The sequence below is a fragment of the Silene latifolia genome, chromosome 2 (assembly GCF_048544455.1).
Source record: "Silene latifolia isolate original U9 population chromosome 2, ASM4854445v1, whole genome shotgun sequence".
Classification (NCBI taxonomy): Eukaryota; Viridiplantae; Streptophyta; class Magnoliopsida; order Caryophyllales; family Caryophyllaceae; genus Silene; species Silene latifolia.
In genome coordinates, this window is record NC_133527.1 from 127,099,342 (window position 1) to 127,111,212 (window position 11,871).

The window sequence follows — 11,871 nt, forward strand, 5'->3', positions numbered from 1 at the left end:
ATGTTGCAATAGTTGGGTCAAGCAGTCATTGCCTACCTTGACATTAGAGCCACTTGGTTTGAATTCTTAGTAGGCAAATGGATATAGTGGAGTCACAATGGAGGAGGAAGAGGGCTTGGCATTTGATTCCCTATGTTGCTTCATAATCACTTCGGCTTCCTCGGAGACGGGTAGTAGGTAGTTTGGGCTATGAACGACAATGCGGCATATTTTGTTAGGCTAGATGAAGGACTTAGCTTCTTTAATGAGCCACTCATACTTGTTGTCAAGATTGTCATTCTTGACCCAATGGAACTTGTTGATCATAGTAGCCATATCAAGGAGGTTGCTCCCTTTAACCGGTTTGTATGTTTTATCTTTCTTAAAATCTCGGTTAAAATGCTTGGCTAACCTCGTCAGTAAGCCTCTATTCACAAAAAAAAGCCGCTCCATCTTTTCCATTATCAATTTCAAGCCACCGTTCAAGTAAAAGTTGAAGGATGTTGTATTATTTAGTGAAATTTCCATTGATATTCATGGTAGAATCAAGGTATACAAAATCGAGCTCGGTAAAGTGGTTGGTGCCTTTTCTCGCAATCAAAGTATTGCCCACAAATTTATGCCATACTCTTATGCCCGGATGGTGGACATATAGAACATGGAACTCCCGGAAAGAGTCGAATTTTTGCCCGGTAATCGCTTTCCAAAGGGGTGCGGCATCATATTTTAAAGGCTTGTTTGTATAGTGATAATGTTGTAAAAGACCAAACACTTCACAAAACTCACTCAAAGTCATTCTTATACACTTGTTCTCAAGGCGGAATTCAACAAATTTTTGAGTCTCTACCTTAGACACCTTCAAGGAGCTTATAAACTCCATGGTCAATGAAGGGTAGGTCAATTCTTCCATTTCAAAGAGGGTAAGCGACCTCATAGACTCGAAAAGTTTCCTAGTTCTCTCAAGCACACCTAACATGTAATAGTATACCGCCGTAGACCAAAACTTCAGTTCAGACTCAACATCACTATTAGAAAGATGAAGTTGACTCACCCTCGAAGATTCTGAATTAGACGACTTACCTCTTCGTGATACTTCCTCCCAATTCTCATCATCTTCGCTAACCAGATATGGAATCCATTCCCAGACTTAAATTGTACGGTCGAATCACAGAAAATTGTTCATCAGTGATCCCTTCCAGCAAATTTTCCAAAAGAGCATCATCAGATGAACAAATAGGCTGAAATCTCGATCCCGATGTAGAATTATTTGGAGTATTAGTACTAGTTTGTGAATTTTTTGTGTTTTTTTGTGCTATTAATCGTATTATTCTACTAGATTTATGAGCATTCTTTTAATTATTCCTAGCCATTGCAAGTCCAGAACAATAACTCTAAATCGCGCTTTCTCTATCTAACTTTCTCTCTCATCGTCTGAGTCCCTTTGCTTGAACCCGGTGATTTGGACTCAAAATATATTGGTCTTCTCTGGAGGATATAATTTCTTGTAGAAAGCAAGTGTTAACTTCTTCTATGAATCAATACCAAGGTTAGCCTTGTCTAGACTCTTCAACCATTGCTTTGCGGTACCGATCAAAGAAAAAGGAAATAATACCCATCGGATTTGGCCTTGAGTAACTCCGGTTTGAGAAATCGCATCACAATAGTCACAAAAAGTCTTCATATGTGAATGAGGGTCTTCACTAGGCATCCCTCCAAATTGACTTCTCTCAACTAATTGTATGAATGCGGATTTGGCAATGAAATTACCGGTTAAATGTGGTGGTGTAAGAGTACCATTTGGTAGGTTCTCCTTGGTTGGTATGGAATGTGATGAAAATTTAGGCATTGTGGGTTGATTTTGTGGGTGGTTTGGAATTGGGTTATCCTCTCCTTCTCTTGCAAAAGGGTTGGTGAACTCAATATTATTTGGTTGTATGTCCACAATTTCTCCAATACCTACAACTATTGAAGTTCCTCTAGCAACTCTTCTATTGTTGGTTAGGGTCCTTTCAATTTCAAGATCAATAAGTAATGGATTACCTTGTGATCTTCTAGTCATACAGAATATCAAACAACTCGAAAACAATTAGAACAACCTTGAGGAGTTTGACTTCCCCAAGGTAAAGACACAACTAAAAACAATTAATGAAAATCAAATCAATTTAACACCGTCCCCGGCAACGGCGCCATTTTTGGTCTGGTTTAAACTCGTCGTCAAAAGCTACCAACCAAAACAATATTCATAACTTCACAAACTACTCTTAATAAAGAGGTAAGTAAAGGTCGGATCCCAAGGGACGGGTATTGATGTAGGATTCTCAATTGTAAATAGCTATGTCTTAGGGTGTCACAATTTGGGTAGAGGTGCGGTGTAATCTAAACTAATCAACAAAATGAAAGTAAATTAATGAAAACAAAGGAAAGTAATTAAAGGGATTTGTAAACAAATGATTAAAGGCACTAGGGTGTCATGGGTTCATAGGGGATTCATGGGAGTTGATCATACAAACATTTTCTCAATTAGATGCAAGCACTTATTGTTGTGATGGGATCGAGTTAGTGTATATTTTACAATCCCTAAGAAGGTTTGGGTCCCGGAGCCGAGTCGTCTAGATTGTACAACACCTACAAGTCGACTTAATCCTTCCTATTCAACTCTATGCATGGTCTAATGAGGCTCGAGTTGGTTTATGTCTTACAAGCCTCATTGAAAAGATAAGGGATGGTCAAAAAATGCAAGGATTCATAGGCTCGCATTTCATCAAACATAACAAGTGCATAGGTTGAAATCACAACAAGCAAGCAAATTAATTATGAAAACATATTAGATTAAGCATAGATCAATCCCCATGTTTGTTTCCCCTAATTCTCCATTAACTCTAGATAAAGAAACTACTCACTCATGATCAAGTTTAGCATCCTAATAAGGTTGTCAATCATACTAACAAAGCAAAACATGATGAATAAATAAAAGTGATTAACAATAATTAAACAAGATTAAGAAGGAATTATACCTTTGGAGATGATCCAAAATAATAAAGCAAAGAATAATAGAAGTACTTGATGATTGATGGAAGGTTGTAAATCCTCCAAATAAACCCAAATAATCTTCTAATTACCCAAATAAAAGGAAGAACAATAGAGAAATTAAGGAAAGATTAAGATGTGATTAATATTGAGAATTGTATTACAACTAAATTAAGACTAATTTAAGAGAGTATTAAGATTGGATTAGGAATTTATGCTAATCTAGGTAGTACAAAGGGGTATTTATACTAAAGATTAGGTACAAGGATTAGGGTTACTAAGGGCTTAAATGACTATTAAGACCCTAAGAAAACTTGAGGAAATGCTACTCCCGAGGGAAATGCGCGGATCCTCCTTGCTAGTCCTGCCACGATCCGCTCGTCTCATGTTGAGGCACGGGTTGTTCTATGAAGGGATCCACTCGGATCAGAGGGGGACGCTCGGATCTTTGCTGCACTGTCCGCTCGTCCTGGGATCAAGCCGTTCGGATCCTTCCAGTGTGGCACGCTCGGATCATGCTCGGGCCGCTCGGATCTTTGGGCAGAGTGCTTCTCTTGTTTAACTCCTTAACAATCCGCGAGGATCATGTTGGGGATGCAAGGATCCTTTTATCATTCCTCATTTCACTTTATTTATCTACTTAGGCCTCTAGTGTCGGTCTTCTCTTTGATGTTTGGTCATTAGATGCGATCCATTTAGCTTCATTTCGCCTCATAAATTCAAGGTTAGCCATCCTCTCCTACCAAGGACACAAAACCTCAAAGAATATGCAAAATGGGAAACTAAAGATAATAAATGACCCAAATATGTGCTAAAAAGTATAGGAACGAGGTTAATTTGGGGACTAAATGTGCTTAAATATGAGTCACATCAACAACTAATTGCTCGAACAAATATTAACAATACGATAAAAATATAAAAACTAAAACAGATAAACCCGTGAATTTCACGGGTCACAAACCTAGTTATTTATAAAATAGAGTATTTTACATCAAGTGTTTATAAAACCAAGTGAATGAAAAGAATAATAGAAAAAAAACAACCATAAATCTATAATAAATCAATGTGTTAGATTGAAAGTCATGGGTAAGGGAATGAGAGTTACATGAGCATAAACCATCACCTAAATTAACTATCGGTATAATAACAAAAATGCCCTTAGTTGATGTAGTTATTTGTTATCATACTTTGAAAATTGTTACGATTTTGCTATTGTTACAAGGGAATTGTAATTAGAATTTCAACATGAATATAAGAATTCATGTTTTATTGATTATAATATGAGAATACACCTGTCATTCTACTTAAACCAAACTCACAAAATTTAGCATTTGTTAGTGACAATCAAATTAATCAAAACAAAATTATTAACCTAAATGAGAGCTAAATCGATCAAATGCTTTGCAAGGCTCGAAACTCTTGAGTCTTGACGCAAGTAAACCTGAAAATCCTAACACTTTTATTAGTAAGTAAAAATCTCATATCTACAATACACCAATTAAAAAAAATTAATTAATACCAAAAAGTGATATTTTGAATAGTAAAACAACACTATATTGGAAATCATAAAATTTCGAATGATAAATATTACTCCGTCAACTTAAATTAGCATATGGAAATATAAACAAAAATATTAGCAAAGAGAATATGATATTGAAAGAGTGAGAAAACTTATATATTTATACATTGTTCAAGACATTAAAGATTTGGGTACGTCTCTTCCTCTTCCCCTATGTTAAATCATAAAAATGAAAAGGTATACTATACGTGTTTATGAGATTGAATTTTAGCAAATCCCCTATTTACTAAATGAATAGGCCAATCTACGTTTTTTTCCGCCTAAAATATTATCTTCTAATTGGGCTTTTAACTTTTGCATTCTACTATGGGCTAAGTCTAATGTCAAAAATGATTCCCAAAAAATAGTGTAAAACGTTCTATTCTACTATGTGCTAAATGTAGATCATATCAATGATCTTACCCAAAAATAACGTAAAATTTGATTGCTACATTTATTATTTAATTGCTAGAAAATGAAGATCGTATATTGACGAGAGTGTCGTTGGGGCTCTCAATCAAACACATTTATATTCTCAACAAACAACTAGTTAGTGGTTAAGTCGAGGTCGATCCACGGGACGGTGTGCTTTGGGTTCTAAGTCTATCTATCTTAATTTTTGCTAGTCTCTCAATTGATTTGGTTTGGAGTTGGTTCTAAACTAATGCAAACAACAAAGTAAAATAAGCAATAAAGCAAATAAAGATATAGATAATTAATAAAGGATACTAGGATGTCATGGAATCATAGGGGATTCATGGGAGTTGATCATACAAATATGTTCTCAATTAGATAGCAAGCACTTATTGTTGTGGTGGGATTGAGTTGGTGTATAAGCTTACAATCCCTAAGAAGTTTTGGGTCCCAGAACCGAATCGATTAGATTGTACAACACCTACAAGTCGACTTAGTCCTTTCTATTCAACTATATGCATGGTCTAATGAGGCTCGAGTTGGTGTATAAGCTAACAAGCCCCATTGAAAAGATCGGTGATGGGTAAAAAATGCAAGGATTCATAGGCTCGCATTTCATCAAACATAACATGTGCATAAGTTGAAATCACAACAAGCAAGCTATTTAATTGTGAAAACATATTAGATTATGCATAGATTAATCCCCATGTTTGTTTCCCCTAATTCCCCATTAATCCTAGATAAAGAACTACCCACTCATTATCATGGAAAACATGTCATTAATGGTGTAAATCATCACAACAAGTAAAAACATGATAAGAGAATGAGGAAATAAAAAATAAAGAGTAAAGAGTAAAGAGATTATACCAAACATAAGATGAATAAATGGAAAGGAAAGAATAATAGAAGAGAACTTGATTGATTGATGAAGAGTTGTCAATTCTCCAATAATAACCCAATAATCTTCAATTACCCAATAATAATAAACTTGAACAATAATTAAGGAGAGATTAATGTGGAATGGTTGAGATTCATTTATTCTAATCTAGTCCTAATCTAATCTAAGGGCATTTTCTAGTATGGGAACGTCCCTTTTTTTATTATTACAAATGGAGTATATATAGTAGTACATCATTAGGTTAGGCAAGGATGGATTAATAAATAACAATGTTAAGTTTTAAATAGGGAGTTGCAAGTCCCGAGGGAGATGCGTAGATCGCGTTGCTACTCTTAACACGATCCGCCCGTCTTGGCTTGAGGCACAGTTGATTCTGCCAAGGGATCCGCCCGGATCACTAGGGAGACGCTTGGATCAAAGGTCCCGGCTCCGCTCGTATTCATGCTCGGGCCACTCGGATCTGGACAAGGCAATCCGCCCGTCTTGTGCTTAGGACGCACGGATCTTGATACTGTTTTCTACCTCTTGCTTTAGAAACCTATGATCTACGTATACTCTTTATTCTTACTTCATTGGTCATCATTCTTGCCTCCTCTTCATACTAGTCCATCTAAGATCGTCAATAAGCTTCCGAATATGCGTGAGAGACGGGAATTCCGCCTCATTATCTTCTTTCCTACAAGACATATAAAATGCACTAGGAAAGCAAAATAGGAAGGAATTGAGGGTTAAAATGTCCGTGAAATGCTATAATAGTATGCAAAATGGGTTCAATTAGGGGACTAAATGTACGCAATTAAGAGTCACATCATATATTATATTATTTGATTGTTAGGATAATTATCTTGCCTAAGGATGATTATTTGATTGCATATATTATTCTACAAATTATAGTTGCTAAAATCATTATAAGATATCAGAAAATGTAGATCATATTAATGATCTTGCCCAAAAATAATGTAAAATTTGATTGCCAAAAAATAAGTATAAAATCCTCAGCCAAAAAAAAGAATATACCGTCAATCATTGTTATATTGCTACGAGTAAAAAATCCTCGATCATTGCCAAAAATTTGGGTTCATATATTACAAATCTCGAAATATATCTTTCACTAATCGAAATATATAAAATCATTACCAAAAAGAATATACCAACAATCATGTCAAATATTGCACGTCATATAATATATCTTCAAATTACCATTACTCATAAGACCATCCCCTATATACTAAAAGAATAGGAAAAGTTTCAAGTTTTCCCGCCTAAGCACATTTCCTATTTTGATAAAATCTCTTATTTACTTTCCTATTTTGATATAATCCCTTATTTAAAATTCGTCTCTAAGATTTTTGTGATAAAAAATTCGTTCTTTGTATGCTAAATCGTACCTAAAAGATATGCTAATAAAAAATTTATAAACAATTTCATTAATTTTGTTTAAAAATATACACATTTCATGACATTACTCAATTGTTTGGATTAGTTTTATAGTTATTTTTTTTTCTAAAAGTAAAACTCTATAAATACCGCGCATTCATTGATCCAATAAAACTCTATAAATACCGCGCATTCATTGCGCGGGATCTAAACTAGTTAATATAAAGAGTTTTAATTATGTGATTAATAAGTCTTAAGTTTTCATTCCCTTGAACTTCTATTTATGAATAAGGAGAGGAAAGCCAAAGAATTACTTCTATCATTTAAGAAAGAGGAATTAGATATTAAATTGCTAGATTGAATTAATTATTAATTATTAATAGCAATAAAAATGAGAGGAAACTAAAAATTTTATTTACATTTACATTCTTTTGTACTACTTAAATTTTATTTTTATTTTCTTTAATTATATGCATGTAACACATGACAATTCAAGATGACTTTTGATAGGAGACACGGCTTAGTGAAATGCTTAGTTTTACCTTTTTTATAATATTATATAAACTTGTTTTAATACCCGTGCAATGCACGGGATAACATTACGCCGCTTATTTAATTACTTTTTATTTTAACTTATAATGAAATTTTTAAATGCTTGAATAAGTTATATGAGAAAGTTGATTGGAAAATTGAAATATTACGTAATACTATGTAAAAATGAGCAAGTCGCAATTACATAGTTTTTTTTTTTCAAAAACATGAGAGAGATGGTATGAGTTACTGATACTTTACACTTATTAATTAACCTCTTGATGTGTTTTTTGTGACCATTTTATTATCCAAGTAGTGTCCTAGAGTGACTCATACTCCGAATCTAGTTTCATTATAATACGCGTACTCATTATTCATCTTTGATCATAATTTGTACTTGTTTTATCACTTATGTTGCCATTTTTCTTTGAATTGTAAGACGCTTTTAAGTTACCTAGTCATAAAGTTATACTACTAATGATGACATGTGTAACTAATTATTCTTATTGAGCAGTACATTAAACTTGTTAAGATAGGCATTATACTTATTGAGCTTCAATCCATCACGTCCTTTAAACTAAAATTGTTGTTGAAGTAGTACCTGGGACGAAGCTATTCCTGGGCCGAATGGGCCATGGCCCGGGCAAGCATTCTAGGATCAAGTATTAAATAAGCAGGATATTTTTCAACAAAGTGTATATGGCATAGTGGTAAATGGTAGATCTATTCGTGGCAATTGACTCCTGAAGATCACGTGTTCGAGGAAGGTTGTATGGATTTTATGTATTTTTTTAACAATTTTGCTTCATTTTTTTAGGTTGTAACTTGTACGACATTCACACTATTTAGAAAGGATGGACCCATATTTTTTTTTTTTTTTGATGACGGGGGGTTGAATCCCCCCGGGCCCATGCATTCTCGCACCACCACATGGACCATGTAAGCCACCCCCTTTGGGGGCTGCAGTGGCCAAGTGATCATCACCCCAGCTGGTAGTCGAACCCGGGACCTCTCAACTCCTGCACTTCTTCAAGCTTCAAGGTTTAACCCGGCTATCACTGGACTAACATCACTTGGTTACGGACCCATATTTTATCAAAGTAATATTTATACACTTTAGTCCCACTTTAATTTATCATAAAAGCGTCTTATAAGAGATTAATTCTTGTTTATGCTTGTAAGCATAATTCAATAATTAAACAAGAATAAATACTAATTCAATAAGTATGTTTTATACTCCACTAAAATCCTACTCCCTGCACACACCTATGTTCTTCCAATTTCAATAAAATACCACTCCCACATATTAGAGAATTGGGAAGAACTCTTTTGTGCGGAGAGAGTATTAAATATAAAAAAATGTTGACATAATGGTGTGAGGTCCCTAATGAATAAGCATATATCTATGAAATAAAAATCGGCCCCGGTGCTTATTGTATCCTATTGACACGGTCGTTATGTATCAAAAATAAATACCTAAGTACTACTAATAGAAGTCAGTGGTAAGTAGGGTTGATCTCCACAGGGAGGCGGTCACTATCTACGTGTCAATTTAGTCCGTCTGAGGTCACAAGATGGGGGTTTGAGTTATTTAAACTAAACTAAATGAGATTAAAGCAAGAGAAAAGAGTAAGAGAGATTAACAATAAAAGTGAGAGAACTAGGATTGTCGGGTCATCAATGAATATCAGATGATTGCAGTTAGGGTCACAGATCGGTCGCGTGGGGTTTTTCTAACCTATGCCCACTAGGCATAGGATAAGAAAACAAAAATGGAAAGAAATAAATGTATTTATTGTAAAGAAAAGTAAAAGTAATAGGATATTCCAATTTCCCATAAAAATATCAATTAATTCTTTCCATTTTTGTTTTCTTGTCCTATGCCTAGTGGGCATAGGTTAGAAAAACCGTTTTCTAAGGGGTAGCGAATATCTCCTTCCGGTCTCAATTCACCCTAAAACGCTATTAGCTTAGCTTCCGCCCTCACTAAAGCATCCTAATGTTCACTACAGGTCTCACCCCTTCCAACCTTCCGGTCTAGGTTAAGGCTTACCAAGATTAATTAAGCTAAATGCATCGATTCAAGTTGCTAGTTACAGTTAATTGCAGTCATTAACAACAGAGATGTAATAACAACGAAAGATCTGTAAACCTAATTAGCAACTAACAGCAATCATTGAATCCCCTAAATCCTAGTAGAAAATTTAGGAGACATAACGATAAATAAAGCAAGAGCAAAAGGTAAAGGAATAATCAACATCATAAATTAAGGGGACAGTAAAGAAAGAGAAAGAGTAAAAGGAATAATTACAGATTAAGAGATCCGAAAAAGAGAGCAGAACAAAGTAGCAGCCATTAAGAGAGGTAAACAGTGTTTTAAAGTGTATGAGATGTAAAAGGAGTGTTTATGACCTAATCCCGACTTCCTTTATATAGGAAAGCGAGATTTTATAAACATAAACCTAATCACGGACTAACTAACCTGTGCATTAAAGCAAACTACTCGATCGAGCAACTTTATATCACTCGATCGAACAAATACAAACTAAAACCTCTCGATTGAGGACTTTAGGTACTCGATCAAACACTATCAAAAATAAGCAATTCGATCGAGTAGAAAAAGGACTCCATCGAACAAGATTGTACTCGATCGAGTACTTTCCAGCGCACAATTCCTACTTCGCGCACTGAAATTCAAATGGCTGCCATTTCTTTGTTACTTGGACAAACAGGGCATTTCCGGTGGCGTTGGAAAGCTAATAGGACAAGATTTCATCTCCAGTTAGAATGTCCTGAAAATATGTTGTAGATATCTAGATATGGCTCTTCAAAGTAGGCATTAGTAATTTGAAGTTCTTCCTTTGCTCGCCTAGCTATCTTACTTCTTTGCGCACCTCAAAATAGTAGTTTCCTAGCTCCGACTCAACTCATTTCCTAAATGCACGCATAGGGACATGTTTTAGGCTTGATTATGCTCCTCTCCGGTTCATACCTGCAAATAATACAAGACAAACTAAAGTAGACTATTTGGGGGACATTTGTAGCTAAACACCACTAAATATGCATTGGAATGCATGCAAATGAAGTATAAAATACCTATATAAAATGCACGCATCAAATCTCCACAAACCAAACCTTTGCTTGTCCCCAAGCAAACTATATGAAAAACTAATGGAACAGAAAAGAAAACTCAGAGCTAGCTACAAATTGCCCACTTAAACCGATTTAATGCTGCAAACTAACACTTATAGCAAAAATGTCAAATGCAAACGAGTTGTAGGATGTTTATAATATAGCTGGACCGTCGACCTTGCAAGACCTTTAATGATGGACTCTCATAGGTCACTCTTCTCTCATGAAGCAAAGGGTAAGCAATTAAATGTAAGAGAGGAAGAAAAATAGTCACTCACCTAAACTACGATCCACATAAACATGCATGCAGCTAATATGATAGACAATTCTAACTACCGTACATACATTCCAACCAAATAAGGTCCGTCACAGCCGAGGGCTTACAAAAGTTATGGGAAAGTGAGGCTATGGGTAAGAAAAGGCAAAACATTTTTGGAGATGTGCGGGTATAGGCGGCCAAGCTAGTACCTGAACAGAACCAAATGGAACATATTCATTTCTAATCCATCAAAATTAAGCACAATGCCCTTTAATTGGCATACAAACTCACCAAACATACTCCTCAATAGATATAAAGATTGCATAGCAGTGAAGTCCAACTTATGAAACAAACTCTTTTTTTTTCTTCATATGTTTTTTTTTTCTTTTCCTTCTTTTTCAGGTGTTTTTTCTTTCTTTTTCTTTTTTTTTTCAATTTTTTTTCTCATCCTCCTTTTCCATAAATTACCAACTCCTGATAATACAATACAAACTAAACTTGGCACACTAAACAATATACCATAAAATAATCTAAATTAGCTTGACAAGACAGACTAAATTTGGATGTAGTTAAGGATCAACATGCAAATTTGGCTAAATGTGGAGTTTAATGGGTAAAAATGAAAGGAAAAGGGGAATGTAAGCGCCTCCCTGCATGTGACACCAACCACTAACCCGAATGTATGTAGGCAAAAAG